Source organism: Amblyraja radiata, chromosome 19 (genome assembly GCF_010909765.2).
Source record: "Amblyraja radiata isolate CabotCenter1 chromosome 19, sAmbRad1.1.pri, whole genome shotgun sequence".
NCBI lineage: Eukaryota > Metazoa > Chordata > Chondrichthyes > Rajiformes > Rajidae > Amblyraja > Amblyraja radiata.
The window spans coordinates 32,809,609-32,835,514 of NC_045974.1; positions in this window are offsets into that span (position 1 = coordinate 32,809,609).

A 25,906-nucleotide genomic window follows, 5' to 3' on the forward strand; every position below is an offset into this window, starting at 1 on the left:
AGGAGACCAAAACTGTACGCAATACTCCAGGTGTCGTCTCACCAAGACCTTGTACAACTGCAGTAGAACCTCCCTGCTCTTATACTCAAATGCAAAGCCAAGATGGTACAGCCACACATACAGGAAGGTTGGCACTGTAATTAAGACGGCTAGCACAATGTACGGTAAGTCCCATAAAAGAGGGTGGGAGAGGGTGGGGGGGGGGGGGGAGGAGTGGAGACACTTTTAAGAAGCCAGACAACTTTTAATTAGCCAGAGATACACAGCTGTGAAGTTGGGCGGGCATTTAACATTACTGGTCGGTCATCCGTGGTTCTGAAAACTTGTGCTTAAGTCTTTTGCCCCCAATGAGCCAATGAAAATGCCAGGTCAGCAAAGGCGATTAACTAAAACTACCTACGACTACCTCGACTACCCATAACTACACGGCGACCCCACTAGAACTGCACCTACGACTACAGGATTATCGATTATGTCCATGGCGGCCAACTTTTGGTCGCAGAAATGCGGTGACCATACTGAGGCCGCGACTAGTTCCCAGAATGCAGGAACTCCTCGCGACCATGAAGGAGACTCACCAGATACCACGAGCGACCATGTGGCGACCATGCGGCGAGCGCAGAGTCTCCTGCACTCGCCTAAAAAGTCGCCTAAGTGGGACAGGCCCATTATCCATATTTAGTCCTGGTTGGACAGTCACCACATTATTTTTTTTCTCGTTTAGCAGTCTTTAAAAAAATTTCAGCAAATGCGCACCAGAGATATGTTTAATACTGTAAATTACTGTAAATTAGTGAGTGTTCCCTGTCTCTCCATCATCATGGGATAGGAATACAGGACAATATCCTCAGCATCTATCAGATGCACAGTTTTCACAGCACACCTCCAGTCTTCTCCCTCGTTTTAGAGTTTTAGCGAGATACATTACGGAAACTGACCCTTTGGACCAGGGAATCTGCCCCGACCAGCGATCTCCATACAATAGCACTATCCTATGCAATAGGGACAATTTACAATTTTTACCAAAGCCAATTAACCTACAACCCTGTACGTCTTTGGAATGTGGGAGGAAACTGGAGCACCCGGAAAAAAACCTTCGCGATCACAGGGAGAAGGTACCAACTCTGTTCAGACAGCACCCGTAGTCAGGATTGAACCATCGTCTTTGGCGCTGTAAGGAAACAACTCTACTGCTGTGCCACCATGCCACCGCTTATATCTTATACAAGGAGGCACTAGGGGCAGATGAAAGAATAGACTAGATTTGATTTTTACCTGATGGATGCAATGCTTTTGGTGTAGGTAATGACCATTAAGGCTAGTAAAGTGTAAAAAGGTGAGTGGATAAATGAGGAAGTGATGAAGTGTGTAGATTATGAATGATAGTGACATTTTAGCTGTTCTGTTCTCAGTGCAAATGACAATTAAATACTCTTGCTGAAATGATGATTGGTGTGAAGAATGATGCAATGGTGTAAACTTGCTAGACAATTTGACAGAGAAAAGGTGTCTACTGTGGACCACTGATTATAGATAAATTAGCAACAGTGTTCACTTTACTTGACTTGGTTAGGTGAGTGAACTACTTCCTGCAGTGTCCCTGAGATAGAAATATGACACATAACTTTTCTTGCCTGGACACCTCTAACTATATTATGTGTAGGAAGGAACTGCAGATGCTGGTTTAAACCAAAGATAGACACAAAAAGCTCGAGTAACTCAGCGGGTCAGGCAACATCTCTGGAGAAAAGGAACATGAACTACAATGTATTCTCGACCCGAAACATCACCTATTGCTTTTCTCCAGAGTGGTGCCTGACCCGCTGAGTTACTCCAGCTTTTTGTGTCTAACTATATATTCTTCGGAGGAGCAACATGGCCTGACCATCCATTCCTGGGCAAAAGTTATTTCCCTCTGGAATGATTGCAGTGGTAGGTCAGGGGAAGGCATTTATAAATCTTACTCACTAATGCAACGTTCATGTTCAAAACCTTCATGCTCTCACTAATTATTTGCCTTTATAAATAGTTAACTTCAGGTCATGTTTTGCACGTTGCTTCCAGCCCTTCTCAGCACAGCCGCACAATACCCAAGATGATTCATTCAAACTGCAATTTGACATTTCAACCCATTAACGTTTCTTTATCCCTAATAGGGCGGCACAGTGCTTCAGTAGTAGAGTTGCTGCCTTATGGGTATCTGCCTTATATCCTGACTATGGGCGCTGTCTGGATGGAGTTTGTACGTGTGACCGCATGAGTTCTCCCTAGATTTAGTTTAGTTTAGTTTAGTTAAATTTAGGTTCTCCAGTATCCTCCCACATGTGTGAAGGATAGTGCAAGTAAGTAAGTAAGTAAGTAAGTAAGTAAGTAAGTAAGTAAGTAAGTAAGTAAGTAAATGTTATTTATATAGCACGTTTAAATCAACTCGCGTTGAAACCAAAGTGCTTTACATAGAAGAAATAATTAGGTTCCGTACATCCATAGAAAAATTAAAAAAAGAAAAATGACAACACATTATATAATTTAACATGAACGTTCCCACTCGAAAGTTCAGTCCTCTTCCTCTGTGATCATCCGAGGTCGGGGTCTATTTGTGGCTCTTGCCGGATGATGGAGCTCTGGCATCGGGAGAAACACTCCTCAGAGGCTTGGAGTGTCTGGAATGGCCGCTCCTTCCCCGGAGACCGCGGCTCCCGATGTCCACAGGCCGCACTGGTCGGAGAGATCCCCGGCTCCGCGGTGTTTTAAATCCAGCGCCGCCCACGGCTGGACGCTCCGCAGACCGCAGCTCCTCGATGTTGGAGTCAGCGGTTGCAGCACTCCGGAGCTTACCGCACGGCGACCCGGTAAGGCATCGTCCGCTCCGTGACGGTGTTTCAGTGCTGCGCGCCGCCGAAGCTGGGGTTCTGGCCGGTCCCGACAGGAGACGCCGCTCCATTCCCGATGGTAGGTCGCGAGGAAGGGGCGAAGAAGCAGCTCAGAAGGAAGCCTCTCTGACCAGCTGGGGACTAGGAAATAAAGTTTCCCCCTTCCCCTCCCCCCACCCCCACCACATAAATGAAGACCTCCAACATACATTTTTTTTAACAGGACTAAAAATAAAAATAAAAAAGGGTGAAAGGACAGACTGCAGTGTACGGGGATTACTAGTATTGGTGGACTCACTGGGCCGAAGAGCCTGCTACCACTCTGTATCTCTAAACTAAACTAAATTCCTTTTATGGTGCTGAGAACACACTTTTGCTTTAACATTTGGATTGTTGAATTTGTATTTGGAATTAAAATAACACAATCAACAAACTTTTATTGCATTTAAAAGCACCATTTTCATTTCCAGTTTTCAAACTCACAGGGAGAATATCATTGAGCAACTTCTTTGAGTATTAAATCATGCACTGGGGAGGTAAAAGTATGAAATAAATTGAATTTGTTGTTGCTTCAAGTCTCTTGTTTCAATTATTCCTTTTGTGCAGAACCATACATTGAGTTAAGAAATTCCTCATTAAATGTTATCATATTCCCCATCTGTGCTTAATGGACATTGTTGTTTGACATTAGTTTAGTTTAGAGATACAGTGCGGAAACAAGCCCTTCGGCCTACCGGATCTGCACTGACCAGCGATCCCCACACATTAACACTAGGGACAACTTACACATACAGCAAGCCAATTAACCTACAAGCCTTTACATCTTCGGAGCGTGGGAGGAAACCGTAGATCTCTGAAAACCCACATGATCGGGGGGAGAAAGAACAAACTCCATACATACAGCACCCGTATTCTGGATCTAATCCGGGTCTCCGGCGCTGCAAGCGGTGTAAGGCAGCAACTCTACCGCTGCGCCACTGTGGCCGCCTCAGACATTTGACTAGCTCTGTGCCCAAAGCCTTATGGCAACATGCATAAACTATGTTGGAAATAAGAACTTCTGCACTTTGATTGTTTTTGCCAGCTCCTGACAAATTTAAAGATAGGGTTAACACTCTGTTATGTTTGCATAGTCCTTGACTGACCAGTCTTTGCTGCATGAACGTACACCAGCTTCATTTTATTGCTTCTGCTGTTCAGATTACAAAATCCATAAATTCATTCTGTCATCGTAACTTCAAAGGCCTTTGTTTCCCAATTTCAATTGTGCTGAATGTATAATAAATGTGCTGAAACGTTCCAATTCACTGAGCAGGCGTTACTGTCAAAACTATTTTATGCAGACATCTCGGCATTATTAGAATGGAAATATTTATTTGTTGTGCAAACAATACTAACATACATTATTTATATGTTTCAGTGTGTACATGGCATAGGCCCTGGAAAATAAAACCCTTGTCTTGTTCAGCATGAGAAACCTTTCTTAGCTGGTATTCCACCACTCCAAAATTTAATAGTTGATTTTGTAACATGCACCTGGAAAGGAATCTTCAGAACATTCACCTCAATAAATTAAATGATATCAAAACCAATTGACTTCTCAACAGAGCCAGCAAAATGACCACCAAGAACTTTTCAAAGTAGTTGGATAGAATGAAATAGTAAGATTAAACGAGAACTTACCAGTTTGATGTTTGATCGTTATTTTATAAGGAGTAACGTTGAGGGATTACGTGAAGAACCCCGCTAGGACGCATGCGTGTCATTCTTCAAAGCAGCGGTGTGAAATCACAGATAACTGTAATGACTAAACATAGTAAGATTAGAGAAGAGATACCAGTTGAGTATCTGATCAAGGGTGGGAGCGGAGGGCACGTAATCCCTCAACGTTACTCCTCATAAAATAACGATCAAACTTCAAACTGGTAAGTTCTCGTTTAATCTTACTATTTTACTTCGGAGTCACGTGAGAGACTACGTGAAGATTTTAAAGCTCTGTGATTTCATGCCGTGGAAACGAGTCCATGCATCACATCTGCCTTGATTATGGGGAGAATAGAGTTAACATCATTAGACATCAATACGATATTGAAACCCAACGATAAATATATTAAGACCAAATTATTGCCCCTATTTATGGGGTAAATTATATTACAGAACTTAAATTTGTTTCTGCAAATGTTCCAGGTTCAATGACTAGTTTGTTATAAAGTCGTTGGAAAGTTTTCCCCATTGACCATCCTGCTGTCTTGAGGATTTATTCCATAGGAACTTCATAGCTGCCGATGTAGATGCAGCCCTGGAGGAGTGAGATTTAAAAATGCTAGTGTCTACTCCAGCCTTTATTAGGACCTGTTTTAGCCATCTAGAGATGGTCTGGACTGTCACTGTTTTGAGTGGCTGTTTGTAGCTGATTAAAAGTGACATTTCTTTCCCTCTGATGATCTTAGTATGCTCCATATATAATAGTAAGTGTGTTACAATACAGAGACGACCATCTGTCGGGTAGGCCCTGAATTCTGTTTTTAGGCCTGCTGACCCCTGTCTGTTCTGTTTCACTAATTCATTGATGTGAAAAGTTAAATTTCCAGATGAAATAATCATGTTGTCCAGCCTTAGTTTCTGTAGTGACTGGACCCTTTGTGCCATGAACAAGGCCATCAGCATGACTGTTTTCATAGTCAGTTTCTGTAGGGACAGAGCTGTAGCTGGAGACCAGTTTCTTAACATGGTCAGTACAATGCTCACATCCCATATTTGGGAGTACCTGGTTCTTGGGGGATTAACATTAAAAATGCCCCTCATGAGTTTGGTTACCAGGGTGTGTCCCAACAGAATGCCGCTCTGTTCCTTGCCACAGGTATGTTGACAGAGCACTTCTGGCGCAGTTGATGGCACTATGACTGAGCCTCTCATCGTAATGGAGGCTTGCCAGGAATTCCAGAACAGACGGGATGTTCATAGATCTGTGGGTGATGTTGTTGTTGTGACAGTACTTCCCATTTCTTGATGACACCAAGTACTGTTTTTTGGTGGACTGTCTGTGGGCCGATGAAATAATATCCACTGTTCGGTCCGTCAGTCCCAGGTGTAGTAGAGGTGCTTTCAACTCTACAAATTAATAGGTTTATATAATTATGACATGGGTAACTACCCCTTGTTGCGGGAAGAACCAGTAAATTAGGTCTATGATGGATGGTGATGCATGGTTCTAATACCATGTCGTGTATCACCGGGACCCATGGTTGAGTAGGCCAATCGGGTACTATCAAAATACCAGACGCGGAGTCTTGCTGTATATTCCTAAATACCCTACTGATGAGGCAGAAAGGAGGGAATGCATAAATAAACAATCCCCCAATGCAGCGAAATGCATCTGTTGCCACTGCCCCAGGTTCTGGTTCCCATGAACATAATTCGATAACTGGCGAGAGCATGGATGCGAATAGGTCGATATCTGGTGTTCCATACCGTGCTGTAATTTCAGCAAATACATTTTTATCCAACATCCATTCAGAGTTTTCATAGAATTAGCGTGACCTGTTGTCTGCCACTAAATTTAGTTTACCGGGTAAGTAGGTAGCTGATATCCAAATATCTCTCTGGATACACTATTGCCAAATTGTGTTGGCCAGATTGTCACATGATGTCGATATGTTTCCACCCATATGGTTGATATATGCTACCACGGTGGTGTTGTCAATTTGTAGTCTAACATGCTGGTAATATAACCCAGAACAATATGACTTAAGGCCATGGAATGCACTCAACATTCCCAGGTAGTTTATGCCCAGTGTTTGTAACAATGATGCCTCCTGTGCATTCCATCTCCCCCACAGCTGAAGATGGAATTGGTAGCATCCCTTCCAAGTGCACTGGCATCAGTATGTAGTTCCATAGGCGGGTAGCTGATAATGTTTGGATCGGAACAATGCCTAATGTTATGTTTCCACCATTTTAGTTCCATTGTGGCCTCTGTTGGTAGCTTCATTGGTCTGTCAAAATGACCCCCATAATTTTTGAGTGCACGAATGTTTGCCCTCTGTAATTTTTGATAATGTAAATGTCCGATTTGTGTGGCTGGAAACGCAGCCACTATTACCAATTATTCTTGCTACCAGTCTGATGGATGGTTTTGTTTTGCTGCAAGCCTCCATTAAGGCTGTAACCTTTCTTTCGGCAAAGTCACTGACATGTGAACTGAGTTAAGGGTGAACCCCAGATGATCCATTGTGTTAAATAACATCTGTGGTCACCTCTAATGGGTACTGTATAGCAAGCATCTTTTAAATCGATGCTTGCCATGTAGTAACCTAGGAATCAATTGCTTAGCAGTAACGAAGGTTCCCATCTAGTAATGAATATATAGTACGAATGTATTCAAATTAGTCAAATCTATGATGATGCGCCAACCACCATCTAGTTTATGATAAAGATTTTGGACACAAATTCCTGTGATTCGTGTTGGATATCCTCCATTACTCCATTTTTATATGACCACTGTAGTTCAGCATGCGCTTTTGATTTTTTTCTTTGCCTGTAAGCACGAACATTCGGTTCGGTACATGCTGAACTGGAGGATTATGTTTTGTATAAATTCTATGGTATAACCCTATACTTCTGAAAATATAAGTGTCGGTAGTTAATTTATTCCATGCATCCAGATAGAATTGTAATCTCCCACCAACCTCGATAGGAACCAGACCCACCTACCTCCATGGTTACTATTGGTAGGTTTGTTACTTTTTCGGCATCCTCCGTGGACGTTGAGGCGCCGGTGTCTGGATCTGTTGTTGGGTCGGTGTTGAGGGTTAGCGCATTCCCCAGGAAGTAGTTTTTAGGCGTTGATTTAATAAGCCCCAGGGTTACCCTCTTCGTCAAGTTCTTTTACCTGTTTTGATAAGTTGCCTCCAAGTAATATTTTTACTCGTATTGATAGTTGCAGAATAAAGCCAGTGCATCTTGGTGATCTTGCTGCGGGCGAAACCGTAATTCCTGCTGTTAGGACTTTCAGAACTTTCTGTAGTTTCAAGTCCCTGGCTCTGATTGAGGCTCTGACATGTTTTCAAATACTCTGGTTGACACTGGGAACATTCAGTGTTTTGCAGTTCCCTGGTGGTAAGTGTCTTGCTGTGGTGTCCAATAATGCCTGTTCTTATAGCTGGTTAAATGATAAGTAGTCAATACTTGCAGCTATTTTAGGTTCCAGGTTTAGGCCAGTTTGGTCGGGTTGAATAAACTGGGACACCATATTGAATAGGTTTTCTTGCACCCCATGTGCACTAGGGGTATGTTCTGCACCCCTCTTTAGGGTCAGCCCAGACTTGACCCCCTGTACTCCCCTCTGATGAGGTAGAAACACTGTGCAGCCCTACAACAGGTACTGCTGTAGGACTTACTAGCTGCCCACTGTGACTAGTCTCCATCTCCCAGAGTCTGTCACTTTGGAGTATCTGCTCCAACAGCCGCTCCAGCTGGCTCCAATGCTCTTGGGCACTGGCCAATCGCTACTGCTCCAGTTCCTGCAGCCGCTCCAACCGGCTCCAATGCTCACGGGCACTGGCCGTCGCGGCTGCTCCTGAAGCCGCTCCTGCTCTCATTCCTGCAGCCGCTCCAACCAGTTTCAATGCTCACAGGCACTGGCCGTCGCGGCTGCTCCTGAAGCCACTCCTGCAGCCGCTCCAACCGGCTCCAATGCTCACGGGCACTGGCCGTCGCGGCTGCTCCTGAAGCCGCTCCTGCTCCCGTTCCTGCAGCCGCTCCAACCGGCTCCAATGCTCACGGGCACTGGCCGTCGTGGCTGCTTTTGTTCCCCGCTCCCAGCCGCTCCAACCGGCTCCAATGCGCACGGGCACTGGCCGCTCGCGGCTGCTCCTGAAGCCGCTCCAACCGGCCCCAATGCTCACAGGCACTGGCTGCTCGTGGCTATTCAGAGTCGGATTCATCGGAGTCAACGACTCTGTTAGTTTTTTGCTTCGCTCTACCGCCCGGCTACTGCTGCCGGCTGCCCGCAACTCCGCGGTTCTCCCCCCGCCAGCTTTCCCGCAGCCTTCGTGGATCTGGTCCCTGTCTCCACCTGTAAGGTAAGTGGAAGGAACGCAGTCTCCATACCTGCTGTTCCCGGCTTTCAAATTCTGGAACGCAGATCTGGTCCATGTCCCCACCTGTAAGGTAAGTGGAAGGAACGCAGAGTCTCCTTACCTGCTGTTCCCGGCTTTCAAATTTTGCCGCTAAGGGGAACGTTGTTCCCCCTGCTGTGACTCGTTGCAATGCGTGTAGCGATATGACACGCATGCGTCCTAGCGGGGTTCTTCACGTAGTCACTCACGTAACTCCAAAGTAAAATGACACATCTAGTGAGGTACATGCAGGTGTTAAGAACAAACATAGCGCTGGGCCTCCTCCATGGTCAGAGTGAGGACCGCCGTAAATTGGAGGAGCAGCACTTCATATTTTGCTTGGGCAGTTTGCACCCCAGTGGTATGATCATTGATTTCTCTAATTTCAGGTAGTCCTTACTTTCTCCTCCCCTTCTCAGCTCTCCCTCAGCCCTCTGGCTCCACCTCTTCCTTTCTTCCTCCCGCCCCCCCACCCTCACATCAGTCTGAAGAAGGGTTTCGACCCGAAACGTTGCCTATTTCCTTCGCGCCATAGATGCTGCCTCACCCGCTGAGTTTCTCCAGCATTTTTGTCTACCTAACGAATGGACATAGCAGGTCATTGGAGAATGCTGAAGGAAAGGCATGTCTTCAGGATTGGCTTGCCTTTAGGCAGGTAGGAGAAAGATTGAGGAAAATTATATTGAGGAACACGGCATGATTCAGCACAGCGGTAGAGTTGCTGCTTTACAGCGCCAGAGACCCGGGTTCGATCCTGACTTAGGCGCTGTCTGTACAGAGTTTGTACGTTCTTCCCGTGACCGTGTGGGTTTTCCCTGGGTGCTCTGGTTTCCTCCCTCATTTCAAAGATGAACAGGTTTCGGTAAAGATTGTAAATGGTATTTAGTGCGTAGAATAATGCTAGTTTACGGGGATCGCTGGGCGACGTTGGCTCGGTGTGCAGAAGGGCCTGTTTCCGTGCTGTATCTCTAAACTAAACTAAATTAAACTAAACTAAACAGTAAAATATACCAAGGAGTGCGAATGGGTTGAAAGAACAATGTCCACACAGTGATAGAAATACGCTGCATTAAAGAGGTGAAGGAAAGTGTGAGGAAGGATATGGGTTTTATTTGAGTGTGTGGCCAACTCCCCCCCCCCAACATGATCCATTGTATTGATGAATGGAGTCCCATACTGTGAATGACCCCACTTTCAAGCTGCGAGTAGGTGCACGTTGATACTGAAAATAAAAGAGACTGCAAACAATAATGGATCGAGGAAAATGATTGCACAAACATATTGAGCACTGGAGTATGAGTCTACCAGATGTCATGATCAAGACATCAAAGGCAGAATGGAAACATTTAGTTCAAATTTCATCTGGGGATTTCAGCAGCATTTGCTGCTTGTTTTCTAAGAGTGGGAGTCCTAATGTCAGTTGGAAAGGTTTGACTGTGACATCGATGCATATGTGTCCAAAACTGTTTGAAGAACTCCCTGATTTTGCTACAGTCACGATTGCACCTGGAAATGAATGTGACTGCCATCCACCTGGCAAAAAGATTAATTTATGTGCAATCAATGGCTAATGAAAGGAATTTATGTGATTCAAGTTCTTGGCAGAGGTGTTCAAGTCTTGTTTTTACTCTTAACCCATTAATAGCACAAATACACCTCCAGATTCAGGGACCGTTTCTTCACAGCTGTTATCAGGCAACTGAACCACTCTATCAACAACTAGAGAGCGGCTCCCCCACTGGACACCCTTGGAATCTGTTCAATCAGATTTTACTAGACTTTATCTTGCACTAAACATTACTCCCTTTATCATGTATCTGTACACTGTGGATGGCTCAATTGTAATCATGTATTGCCTTTCTGCTAACTGGTTAGCACACAACAAAAGCTTTTCACGGTACCTTGATAGGCATGGTAATAAACATAATTAATTGACAAACTACCTACTTCTTCTTCTTATAGAGTCCACACACAAGATTAGAAGTTGTTCAGTCGGAGCTGAACACACTTCTCGGCATCTGCATACAATGGTGTCTGTCTTGTTGCTTCTTGTGCTTCTTGTGCGTGGTGGTGGAAAGATTGGTGGAAACAGGGCCGCGACGTGAACGCTCTTCCCAACTACCTACTGTAATTAACTATCTAAAGCAAAAGATTTTACTTAAAGCAATGCGAGTCACTTCAAGTATTCACATAACCAATAACACTTTTATAGTTGTAAAGCAAAGGTACCCAAAAGAAGTTGCACATACACACGAATGGAGGAAGATAGCATTCTATAGTCGGCAGAAATATTGCAGACAATTTTCTGCATGTCCACAATCAATACTGATCCCTTACTTTCCAGGCATTGCCCGACCTCCACCTCTTTTTCCCAGCTTTTTCTCCCCTACTCTATCAGTCTGAAAAAGGGTCCTGACCTTAAAAGGTAGATGCTGCCTGACCAGCGGAATTCCTCCAGCACTTTGTTTTTTTTTCTCAATATTCCAGCGACTGCAGTTTCTTATGTTTCCATTTTACTGTTCCTTCACCCCAACTTCCATTCTATGGCCTATTTTGTTTTCTTTCCACAGATGCTGCCTGAGGGCTTCCGGCATAATTTATTGTTAATCGTGGATATCCTTGAGGATTGTACGGAGATCGTCTGACATGATTGATCAGGATGCAAGGTCAAAGGAACTGGAATGCAATTTGCCAATTCTTCCAAAGAGGGCTGAAAAGTGGTGGGGGTGAAAGTATACAAATTGTGCACACTATAGAGCAATGCCAAAAATGGTCTAATATTGAAATATTCCAATAATCTGAGATGATTCTTAACTGAGTGGAGTACTGGTGTCACGTACCGAGATCTTTAACTGTGGGAATACAGATATGAAATGTTATTTCATTTATTTTTATTATCTGTGTATAAAACAAGTCTGGGTACCTCACTGGAATATAAAACAAGAAGAGGCATTGTGCATTATCACAAGAGGCATTGATCCTTTGTAAAATAGCAGGTAAGCCATTTCAGTTATTTTTTTTCCATTGTGATTGTACAATAATCTCGCTGCAGATCATCTGTCATAAACGCTTAAGTATTCTAACTTGGCAGTGTGGAGTAAACAGCTATTTCACTGTAAAGACAGATACACTGATCATATTTTGTGGCTTGACATCAGAGTATATTTGAGCAGACAATGCATTTATGGAGTAATTTTCTCAAAAAGACAATGGGATTTTGGAGAGTAATGTTCTCCTTCCTTGGGAGTGAGCACATTTACTTTATGTTACAGCCACAACAAAAGTCAACTCATATTTTAAGAATCAGAACAAGATAGAATCTGCTCACTTGCTGATTATAAACCTGCTGCATCTAGATGTTAAGGTCATCAAAATTCAGTCTTGAGATCTGTCTACATTGATAAAGGCAGACCCACTATAACTTGTACAGAGTGCTGTTTTCTTTCAGTGCTGTGCAGTTATAAATTGGCTTTTCTTCAGAATGAGGTGCATTAATAATTCCTGACATAACTTTCTGTTATGCCTAATGCTGTTTCTCCATTATTTGCCTAACGCTGATTCTCCCAAACAGCAAGGCATCTTTATTTGGAGCTCTCAGAAGAATATGGAACAATGTTGAAGTGGTGAACTGACAAGCGAAATGCTACATTGAAATTTCTAGTCCAGAATCTTTCTTACTCTTCCTCTTTCTTTTGGGTTTAAAAATTCTCATTCTTAGCTACACATTTCTACATAGCACTTACCCCTCTACGATCCTGTAAATTATGCTATTATTTGCAAATCCCTGCATTACTCCAGTTGTGACCTTTTATGAAGCACTCTTTGCCATCATTCAGACACATAGATAGGTATATGGACATGTGGGGAATGGAGGGATAGGAATCATATGAATCATGGCAGTAAAAGTTGGTCTTGGTATCATGTTCACCACACACACTGATGACCGAAGTGCCTTTTCTTCTGCTATACTGTTCTATGTTCTACAATATATAGAATACTATATATTGTATGTTCTTTATATTCTATATATTCGGCCTAGGTTATAAGTTCAACATAAGTCCTACCCCTCTCCTTTTAAGATATTGCCTGAAACCTTACTCTTTGAGCAAATATTCAGGCACCTTTCCTAATATTCCATCAGTGTCATCAATTTTTCTGAAAAACAAATCTCAGATGAAACACTAGAAGCAGTAAAACTGCATGAACTCACTTGACAAATACATGTTGTTTAAGAATTATGGTTGAGCTGCTGCTTCTTAGCACTAGAGACCCAGGTTCGATCCTGACTTTGAGTGTTGTCTATGTGGAGTTTGCATGTTCTCCCTGTGACAGTGTGGGCTTCCTCCAGGTGCTCCACTTTCCTCGCACATCCCTCATGTGTGTAAGTTAATTGGACTCAGTAAATGACTCGTAAAGTGTAGAGAGTGCATGCATAAGTAGGATTACATAGAATTGGTGTAAATGAGTGATCGATGGACACATTGGGCTGTAGGGCTTGTTTCTATTTTGTATCTTTCAATAATTCAATGAATGTAACTCCATCTCCAAGGTTATTTGCTTTGCTGAATTACTGTTTCATAAGTCTCTGGTTGCTCCCCCAGCTGTTATCAGGCATCAGAATCATCCCACCACAACCAGAGAGCAGTGCTGAACTACTATCTACCTCTTTTGTGACCCTCGGACTATCGATCAGACTTTGCTGGCTTTACCTTGCACTAAACATTATTCACTTATCATATATTCACTGTAAATGACTCGATTGTAATAATGTATTGTCTTTCTACTGACTGGATAGCACGCAACAAAAGCTTTTCACTGTACCTCGGTACATGTGACAATAAATGAAACTAAAGTGACAATTCAATGTGAATAAACCAAGAACTAAAGTCTCATTCAGTTACTAAAGCACAAGGGTGTCAGAATAGAAACAGAAAAGGAAGGTTTGCAATATCTATGTATATAAGGTCATGTTCTAGTTCGTACGTGCAGTATGTTGAGGAACAAACCAGGGAACTGCTATCTTAGATCTAGTATTGTTTTATGGGAAATGGCTCATTAACAATCTTGCAGTTGAGGGATCTTTCGGAAAGAATGACAATAGTAAAGTGGCAATTTGGGGCAGCACTGTGGCGCAGCAGTAGAGTTGCTTCCTTACAGTACCAGAGACCACGATTCGATCCTGACTATGGGTGGTGTCTGTAAGGAGTTTGCACATTCTCCCTGTGACTGCGTGGGTTTTCTCTAGGTTTCATCCCATGCTCCAAACACATGTGGGTTTGTAGGTTAATTGGCTTCAGTAAAATTGTAAATTGTCCACAGCGTGTAAGATAATGCTAGTGTACGCGTTATCGCTGGTCGGCGCGGACTCGGTGGGCTGAAGGGCCTGTTTTCACGCTGTATCTCTGAAGTCTAAAGGATAGTAGAATTTTATATTAGTTTAATCTGAATCCAGGGTGTTAACTCCAAGGAAAGCAAATTACAAAGATATGAGGTATGAATTGGCAATGGTAGATTTGAAACAACATTAAAAAGTAATGTCAAGATACAAGTAATGATTAACATCCAAAGAATTCATACTTAGTTAAGATAAATATATATTCCCTGGAGATACAAACATCCAGCAGGATGAATGATCTGACTGTGGATAACAAGGCAAGTTAAAGACTGCATCAGAAACAAGGAAAAAAAGTATAATATTGCCAACAAAAATAATACATCTAAGATGAAGAAACACTTTTTTACCCAGAGAGTTGTGAATCTGTGGAATTCTCTGCCTCAGAAGGCAGTGGAGGCCAATCCTCTGGATACTTTCAAGAGAGAGTTAGATAGAGCTCTTAAGATAGTGGAGTCGGTGGATATGGTGACAAGGTAGGAACGGGGTAGTGAATGTGGATGATCAGCCATGATCACAGTGAATGGCGGTGCTGGCTCAAAGGGCCAAATGGCCTACTCCTGCACCTATTGTCTATTGTCTATTGATTGCTTCGAGATTCAAGAAGTTAATATGGAAAATGGAAGTATAATAATAAAATAATAAAAACAGAAATATAAAAACAAACAATTAAAGCTTCTAAAGATATGTAAAAATGGCATGTTAATATGATCCCTTACAAAAAGGTTCAGAACTGAAACGCCACCTATTCATGTTCTTCAGAAATGCTGCCTGACCTTCTAAGTTACTCAAGCACTCTGTGTCTTTTTTGTAAACCAGTCCATGCAGTTACTTGTTTCTCCATGTTACTGCTCCACTGCAAAAAATCTCCTCAAGGTATGCCTACTATCAAGAAGTTCTACTCCTCTCTCTGACAGGGGTTCTGTGAGACCCTCTCTCATTGCACCCCCTCTGTGATTCCTGCTATTCTCCAACTCTACGAGTCTGAAGAAGGGTCCCAACCTGAAATGTCACAAATCCATATTCTACAGAGATGCTGTCTGACCCATGTTATTGGAAAGATGTTGGAAAGGGTGCAGAGAAGGTTTAGGAGGATGTTGCCAGAACTCTAGGGCCTCAGCGATTGAAAAAGATTGGGCAGACCAGGACTCAATTGCTTGGAGCACAGGTGGATGAAGGGTAATCTTATAGAGGTGTACAAAATCATGAGAGGAATAGATCAGGAAAAGCACAGTCTCTTGCCCAGAGTAGGGGATTTGAGAACCAGAGGATATAGTTTTAAGGTGAGGGGGACAAAGATTTAATAGGAACCTGAAGAGTAACTTTTTCTTGCAAAGGGTGGTAGGTATATGAAACAGGGCAGGGGGGAGGGGGGGGGGGGGAGGGGGGGTGGGGGGGTTGGGGGGTGGGGGGGGGGGGGGGGGTGGATTCCACCTAACTCCGACCGTAACATCAGCTGAGGGTATACAAAAACTCCAGAGAACAAACATTTATGTGTGACGATTGCCTCTGGAAATGCTATCCCATATAATTACATTCTATGCCTGTGAGGGCTCATTAATATATTGGCACAGGACTAGAATTTTTATCATATTATAAAATGAATACTCAGTCTTAACATGTTCAAATGACATTCACTTGTGCATCATTGCTGACGTTTCCTATTTTATAATATGCATTAACATTCATAGAGGAATGTCAACGAAAGGCACTGAATGTTCACTAAAATTGATGACATTAATTAATCAGTATGTCAGGATATTTGCTTGTGTGATAGGTATCTTAAAAGCATCTACACACATGAGTAGTTTTTTTAACTACTGGATTGAACAGCCTCTTACCCATATTGGAGTATGTTAAGTGCCATTGTAAACACTGAAAGTAGGCTTATCGCCAAAGTACATATTTTAATTTGGCAGTAATTGGATAGCAAAATGATAAGAGGTTTGGAAAGTTCCCTGCATACTTAACAATGTTCTTAGAAAACAGTCAGCATGGATTGTTTAGGTAAGGTTCGGAATGCTCAAATTGATGGAGTTGATCTGATATCATTTTCTGATATGTCCATGATAAAGTTCACAATTGACACCAAAATTTGTTGTTCGGTTTACAGTGAAGAGGAAAGGTTCAGATTGCAAGAAGGTATGAATGGTGTGAATAATTGGGCATAAAATAGCAAATAGAAGTTAATCCAGAGAAGTGGAAGGTGATGCATTTGGGGAGATGCAAAAAGATAAGGAAGCAGAAAATTAATGGGAGCCTAATGGATGGTGTAGAAACATAGAATAATGGGACTGGGAATAATGTGCATAAATCTGACTATCTGTGCTGACCATCTTAATAACATGGTTAAAAAGGCATTATAGGATCCATTCAATAAGCCATACGAGATAGGATGTTACTCGCAAACAGTAGGTAACAGTAAATTTGCCAGACATTGTAATGTGTATGGTTCTGGTCAATGCAGGAAAACTTGAAGTACATTGAGATCGTGCTAGAAACATATAAATAGGTGCAGGAGTAGGCCATTCGGCCCTTCAAGCCTGCACCGCCATTCAATATGATCATGGCTGATCATCCAACTCAGTATCCTGTACCTGCCTTCTCTCCATACCCCCTGATCCCTTTAGCCACAAGGGCCACATCTAACTCCCTCTTAAATATAGGCAATGAACTGACCTCAACTACCTTCTGTGGCAGAGAATTCCAGAGATTCACCACTCTCTGTGTGGAAAATGTTTTCCTCATCTCGGTCCTAAAAGATTTCCCCCTTATCCTTAAACTGTGACCCCTTGTTCTGGACTTCCCCAACATAGGGAACAATCTTCCTGCATCTAGCCTGTCCAACCCCTTAAGAATTTTGTAAGTTTCTATAAGATCCCCCCTCAATCTCCTAAATTCTAGCGAGTACAAGCCAAGTCTATCCAGTATTTCTTCATATGAAAGTCCTGACATCCCAGGAATCAGTCTGGTGAACCTTCTCTGTATTCCCTCTATGGCAAGAATGTCTTTCCTCAGATTAGGAGACCAAAACTGTACGCAATACTCCAGGTGTGATCTCACCAAGACCCTGTACAACTGCAGTAGAACCTCCCTGCTCCTATACTCAAATCCTTTTGCTATGAATGCTAACATTCGCTTTCTTCACTGCCTGCAGCACCTGCATGCCTACTTTTAATGACTGGTGTACCATGACACCCAGGTCTCGTTGCATCTCCCCTTTTCCTAATCGGCCACCATTCAGATAATAGTCTACTTTCCTGGTTTTGCCACCAAAGTGGATAACCTCTCATTTATCCACACTATACTGCATCTGCCATGCATTTGCCCACTCACCCAGCCAATCTAAGTCACCTTGCAGCCTCCTAGCATCCTCCTCACAGCTAACACTGCCCCCTTGCTTCTTGTCATCCGCAAACTTGGAGATGTTGCATTCAATTCCCTCATCCAAATCATTAATATATATTGTAAATAGCTGGGGTCCCAGCACTGAGCCATGCGGTACCCCACTAGTCACTGCCTGCAATTGTGAAAAGGACCTGTTTACTCCTACACTTTGCTTCCTGTCTGCAAGCCAGTTCTCTATCCACATTAATACTGAACCCCCAATACTTTAAGTTTGTATACTAATCTCTTATGTGGGACCTTGTCGAAAGCCTTCTGAAAGTCCAGATATAACACATTCACTGGTTCTCCTTTATCCACTCTACTAGTTACATCCTCGAAAAATTCTATAAGATTCGTCAGACATGATTTACCTTTCATAAATCCATGCTGACTTTGTCCAATGATTTCACCACTTTCCAAATGTGCTGCTATCCCATCTTTAATAACTGACTCTAGCAGTTTCCCCACTACCGATGTCTGTAATTCCTGTTTTCTCTCTCCCTCCCTTTTTAAAAAGTGGGGTTACATTAGCTACCCTCCAATCCTCAGGAACTACTCCAGAATCTAAAGAGTTTTGAAAAATTATCACTAATGCATCCACTATTTCTGGGGCTACTTCCTTAAGTACTCTGGGATGCAGCCTATCTGGCCCTGGGGATTTATCGGCCTTTAATCCATTCAATTTACCTAACACCACCTCCCGGCTAACCTGGATTTCACTCAGTTCCTCCATCTCATTTGACCCCTGCTATTTCCGGCAGATTATTTATGTCTTCCTTAGTGAAGACAGAACCAAAGTAGGTATTCAATTGGTCTTCCATGTCCTTGTTCCCCATGATCAATTCATCTGTTTCTGACTGCAAGGAACTTACATTTGTTTTAACTAATCTTTTTCTCTTCACATATCTATAAAAACTTTTGCAGTCAGTTTTTATAATAATAATAATAATAAATTTTATATTTAATGGGCGCCTTTCATACAAAATCTCAAGGACACCTTACATAGTAAAACATATAATCAGAATAAAATAAGTAATAAAGACATCACAGAGACACAAATTAAAAACAGAATTCATTCCAAAAACAAATTCATTCCCTGCCAGTTTTCTTTCATAATCTATTTTCCCTTTCCTAATTAAGCCCTTTGTCCTCCTCTGCTGGACTCTGAATTTCTCCCAGTCCTCTGGTAGGCTGCTTTTTCTGGCTAATTTGTATGCTTCATCTTTTGTTTTGATACTATCCCTGATTTCCCTTGTTATCCATGGATGCACTACCTTCCCTGATTTATTCTTTTGCCAAACTGGGATGAACAATTGTTGTAGTTCATCCATGTAGTCTTTAAATGCCTTCCATTGCATATCCACTGTCAACCCTTTAAGAATCAATTGCCAATCCATCTTGGCCAATTCGCGTCTCATACCCTCAAAGTTACCTTTCTTTAAGTTCAGGACCCTTTTTTCTGAATTAACAATGTCACTCTCCATCCTAATGAAGAACTCAACCATATTATGGTCACTCTTGCCCAAGGGGCCACGCACAACAAGACTGCTAACTAACCCTTCCTCATTACTCAATACCCAGTCTAGAATAGCCTGCTCTCTCGTTGGTTCCCCTACATGTTGGTTTAGAAAACTATCCCACATACATTCCAAGAAATCCTCTTCCTCGGCACCCCTGCCAATTTGATTCACCCAATCTATATGTAGATTGAAGTCACCCATAATAACTGTTTTAACTTTGTTGCATGCATTTCTAATTTACTGTTTGATACCATCCCCAACTCCACTACTACTGTTAGGTGGCCTGTACACAACTCCCACTAGAGTTTTCTGCCCCTTAGTGTTTCGCAGCTCTACCCATATCGATTCCACATCCTCCAAGCTAATGTCCTTCCCTTCTATTGCGTTAATCTCCTCTCTAACCAGCAATGCTACCCCACCTCCTTTTCATTTCTGTCTATCCCTCCTGAATATTGAATATCCCTGGATGTTCAGCTCCCAGCCTTGGTCACCCTGGAGCCATGTCTCCATGATCCCAACTATATCATAGTCATTAATAGCTATCTGCACATTCAACTCATCCACCTTATTACGAATGCTCCTTGCATTGAGACATAAAGCCTTCAGGCTTGTTTTTACAACACTCTTACCCCTTATACAGTTATGTTGAAAAGTGGCCCTTTTTGATTTTTGCCCTGGATTTGTCTGCCTGCCACTTTTACTTTTAACTTTGCTACCTATTGCTTCTACCCTCATTTTACATCCCTCTGTCTCTCCGCTCACACATTTAAGAAACCCTTTCCCTTTAACTCCATCCTCGACTATCCCATTTGATACCCCACCCCCCTTATTCAATTTAAAACCCCCCGTGTAGCAGTGGCAAAACTGCCTGCCAGAATGCTGGTCGCCCACCTTTTAAGATGCAATCCATCCTTTCTGTACAGTTCCCCCTTACTCCAAAACAGATCCCAGTGATCTAAGAATCTAAATCCCTGCCCCTGCTAGTAAGATATATGAAGATATTCCCAATACTGGAAATTGTTTGTATGAAGAAAGATTGGATAAGCTTTCCGTTGAGTCTAATGTCATTATGAGGGGCCTGAAAAGAGTAAACAGAAAAGATTGATTTCTCGCTGGAGAAGAATAAAAAAATCAAGGGTTTCAACTTAAAACAATTGGCAATAGAGTTCCGTACCCCATCTGTTGCAAGTTTAAAGGCAGCGCATAAAACAAGCACCATGAATTTGTGATAATTGGGATCTCCTTGGGATATTTTCTACAATGCATATGTTTTGTTAGCGTACTCTAAGATATACCAAATGTCTTTTAACTCAGCGTGCCGTGAACTGTGAAACTACAGACTTGGGGCTGGCAGGGGTGATAGCTAGAGTCGCCAATTTTCATTGGTGCTCTGGCAATGGGCTGAATGGCTTCCTATTCCAGAAATGTTCCATGATTTTAGTTTATTTTAGTTTAGTTCAGAGATAAAGAGTGGAAACAGCCCCTTCGGCCCATCGAATTCACACCGAGCAGCAATCCCCACACACTTACACTATCCTACACGGTAGGGAAATTTACAACTGTTACAGAAACCAATTAACCTACAAAACCTGTACGCCTTTGGAACATGGAAGGAAACCGGAGCTACCAGAGAAAGCCCATGCAGGTCACTGGGAGAACGTACAAATTCAGTACAGACAGCAACCATAGTTAGGATTGAACCTGGGTCTCTGGCGATGTAAGGCAGTAACTCCACCGCTGCACCGCCGTGCTGCCCAAATGTTCGTTACAGAATTTAAATTTGTATCACAGTTGTACTTACATAGTATTTTAATTGAGGAGGCTCACAAAATGTGTTTTTCAAACAGCAAGAAGTTTTCTGCTTTTGAACGTTTTGAAATTGTAGGTACTATGATGGCTGAGACCTATGAAACATTAAATGAATAATTAATCATATCGCACAGTAAAGAACATAACTGCCATGCAAAAATACACCTGTTGACAGTGTACCCACACCCATATTTACCCAGTACCAAAGCGCAGGATCTTGCTCTGATTCAGGCTCTGCTGGCCTGAAAGAACCCAGTATCCAGCAACAGCATTTACCAGTGACAGGGCCTGTGAGGGTGCAGTGAGAGACACCAACCTCAAATCATCCTGACACCTTTAACAGCTGGCAAAGCCCTGCCCCCACTTTTGCCCAATGTATAAAATTGTGAAGATGTTCAATAGTACTATTAAATGTAAAATTTATAAACTTGCTTTTGAAAACCATACAATTTCCTAATTTCTAAATTTTTAAAACCATCTAAATGTTTAATTTAATGAACTTTGTTTTTGTTTATTCTGCTATCTATGAGTCCTATGTTTCTGGATAGACAAAATATGCTGGAGTAACTCAGAGGGACAGGCAGCATCACTGCAGGGTAGGAATGAGTGACGTTTTGGGCCGAGACCCTTCTTCAGACTGATGCCAGGGAAGTGGGTGGTACAGAGACAGTAAGACTGGTCGGAGAACTGGGAAGGGGAAGGGTATGGAAAGAGAGGGAAACCAAGGGCTACTTGAAGTTAAAGAAAATGTTCATCCCACTTGGGTGTAAACTGCCCAAGTGAAATATGAGGTGCAGTTCCACCAATTTCCACTGGGCCTCATTCTGACAACGGAGGAGGCTCAGGCCGGAATGGTCAGTGTAGGAATAGGAGGCGGAGTTAAAGTGTTGAGCAACCGGGAGATCAAGTAGAAATGTCACCCATCCCTTCTCGCCAGAGATGCTGCCTGTCCCGCTGAGTTACTCCAGCATTTTTTGTCTATCTTCAATTTAAACCAGCATCTGCAGGTCTTTCCTACACACCCTGTTTTTCTGAACCTGTTATGCTGCTGCAAGTAATAATTTCACTTTGCAATTTTGGTACATATGACAATGAAACATTCTTGACTCTAAAAAATACCATTAAACTGAACAGAAATCTAAATAAAGAGCACATCACTATAAATCAATAAGGTCACAGAGTGAGTACAATAATTGCCATAGAGGGAGTACAGAGAAGGTTCACCAGGCTGATTCCTGGGATGGCAGGACTTTCATATGAAGAAAGACTGGATAGACTCGGCTTGTACTCGCTAGAATTTAGAAGATTGAGGGGGGATCTTATAGAAACGTACAAAATTCTTAAGGGGTTGGACAGGCTAGATGCAGGAAGATTATTTCCGATGTTGGGGAAGTCCAGAACAAGGGGTCACAGTTTAAAGATAAAGGGCAAGTCTTTTAGCACCGAGATGAGAAAAACATTTTTTACACAGAGAGTGGTGAATCTGGGGAATTCTCTGCCACAGAAGGTAGTTGAGGCCAGTTCATTGGCTATATTTAAGAGGGAGTTAGATGTGGCCCTTGTGGCTAAAGGTATCAGGGGGTATGGAGAGAAGGCAGGTACAGGATACTGAGTTGGATGATCAGCCATGATCATATTGAATGGCGGTGCAGGCTCGAAGGGCCGAATGGCCTACTCCTGCACCTATTTTCTATGTTTCTATGTCTGATTAAATACAAGGACCTGCAGACACTGGTTTACAAAAAAAAACATACCAAGTGCTGGAGTAACTCAGCAGGTTAGGTAACATCTCTGAGAGTAACTCAGTGGGTCAGGCAGTATCTCTGGAGAACGTGGATAGGTGATATTTCAGATCCATCTTCGAAACGTCACCTATCCACGTTCTCCAGAGGTGCTGCCTGATCCGCTAAGTTACTCCAGCACTTTAAGTCACTCAATGAGGTCTCCAATTCTGCACCAGGTCTGACTATGATTTAATAGGTGCATAAATGTGGGAGAATCTGTGTAAAATGGAGCTCCACTATCAAATGATGGTGTATTGACAGATGCAGTACTATCTGGCACGCCTACGGAAGTCCCTTACCTAATGTCAATTACATTCTCAAATTACAGCTATCAATAAGAGACAATGAGTCGGTGTGGAGTTTGCACGTCCTACCTGTGACCAAAGATGTGCGAGTTTGCAGGTTAATGAACCTATGTAAATTGCCCCAAGTTTGTAGGGAGTGGATGAGAAAGTAGGATAACTTAGAACTAGTGTGTGAGGATGATCGATGGTCGCCATGGACTTGGTGGGCTGAAGGGCCTGTTTCCATACTGTGACTAAACTAAACCCAATCCATCGCTGCTCATGCTGTTGTACAGGATTAATACTGTTTCTAAATTTACCATCATAGTTAGATAGAAATAACCAAAATAGGTAACCAAAATCCTCCATGAGAGTATGATGACAATGGAAGTAAATAGCTGGGCCCGGAAATACCTTATTGTTTCGTTGGATTTATGTTGCTTCAATATCTCTTAGCTCACATGTTATGGAACACTATCCAGATGGTTATCCAGGAAGTAAAGCATTGTTTTGAAATCTTTTTATTTGAATTTCACATCAATTTGCATACATACAATGATAACAGACAGTGACACTCAAATCATAATTGTGCAACAGTATGTAAGCGGCCCTCAAAGCCCTTACCCTTACCCACCTTCAACCCACCCGAATCAGGTCGGAACCAAACGGGGACAAACAACACTCACATACGTACACATCCACACAAATACGTAGAGATAAACAAAACAAAATGTACTGGGGAAAAAAGAAAAAAAAAGTCACTAATAACAGTAAATAAGTAGGTAATTAAATAAATAAGTGTGGGCGGGGGGGGCTAAGGGGGGAGCAGCTGCAGTAAAGCAGGACAGTGATGGAAAGCACTCAGTCCTCTTCCGAATCCGGGGACAAGTTAAGAGAGTTAACAAGTTCCAGGAAAGGGTTCCATGTGTCTAGGAATGTCTTGGTAGAGCCTTTGCGAGAGAACCTAAGTTTTTCAAGCTTTAAATTGTAGAGCACCTCCTTGATCCAGCGGGCGTGTGTCGGACAGGTGAGCCTCCAGTTAAGCAAAATCAGTCTCCGGGTTAACAAGGTTGTAAAAGCCAGGACCCGCTTCAACGCAACAGAGAGGTCGGTGTTGGGAGGAGTACCAAAAATGGCTGACAGTGGGTTTGGAGGAATAGTCTGGCCATAGGCTCTGCTTATCACGTCGAAAGCACTCCTCCAAAAGTCTGCTAGCTTAGGGCAAGACCAAAACATATGGCTATGGTTGGCAGGGGATTGATTACATCTGTTGCAGGTGTCCCTAACAGCGGGGTAAATTCTAGATAATCTTGCATTTGTGTAGTGGACTTTGCATTGGATTAGGCCATGACGGGCACATATGGAGGAAGAATGGATCAAATCCAAGGCAGAGTCCCATTGCTGGTCTGTTAGTTTCGTATTCAGCTCGCCCTCCCACGCAGCTTTTAATGAGGTATGAGGTTTCAATATAACAGACCCTAACAAAGTTGTACAAAACAGGGATGCATTTCTTCCGGTTGGGGTCTAGCGCTAGGATGGTATCGGTCAGGGTTTCAGGGGGGCGATTTGGGAAATGGGGGAATGTCTTCTTCACAAAATCCCTAATGTGGAAAAAACGAAAAAGGTGGGAGTTTGGGAGGCTGTAGTTGGACGAGAGCTCCGCAAAGGACGAGAAAATGCCATCCTTGTATAGGTTTTTGATACTACTGATACCGTTAGTTACAGTTACCATGCCAAGTTTTGAATGCGGGGTCTGTACTTGAAGGTTTAAAGATGTGATTTTTAAGCAGTGGGGTCAAGATGGAAGGGCCTTGTAAACCGAAGTTTTTCCTGAGTTGGCTCCATATCTTGAGCGAGAGGGACGCAATTGGGCCTGCACCCACAGATGTTATAGGAAGGGGGAGTTGGGAGCATAGGACAGACCGCAACGGGAGATGTGAACTCGCCTTTTCTATGTGTACCCAGGTCGGTAGGTGGTCGCAATCGTCATTCATCCAATACAGGAGTTTTTGCAAGTTAGCTGCCCAATAGTATCGCCTAAAGTCAGGAAGTGCCAAACCGCCGTCACTCTTAGGAGACTGTAGTATCGCCTTTCGGATTCTAGCCGGTTTGCTACCCCATAAAAATTTAGATATTGTCCTTTCTAATTTATCAAAAAAAGATTTAGTGATAAGTATAGGGACGTGCTGAAAAAGATACAGGAATTTGGGTAGGACGACCATCTTGACCAGATTTATCCGGTCCACGAGGGATAGCGGTAAAACTGACCAGCGGTCAAAATCTCTTTCAGCTTTCTCAACCAGAGGCAGAAAGTTTGTGCGGAACATATCAGATAAGGGTGTTGTGATAAAGACGCCGAGGTAGCGAAACCCTCCTCTGCCCATTTGAATGAGGTTAAAGAGCGAGGGAGCTGCTTAGCCAATGAGTTAATCGGTAATAGCTCACTTTTTTGGCAGTTAAGTTTATAACCAGAATACGCGCCAAACCATTCTAAAATATTCGTAATCACAGGGAGAGAGCTGACTGGATTCTAGATGTACAGGAGCAGGTCATCCGCATACAATGAGACTTTATGAGTTGTGTTGAACCGTGTAATACCTTTAAAGCCCTTCTCTAAGCGTAACCAGACCGCCAAGGGTTCTATCGCAACAGCAAACGGAAGTGGTGATTAAGGGCAACCCTGTCTGGTACCTCTCTGAAGGGGGAAGTGGGGCGACAGTGTGCCGTTTGTTTGTACTGAG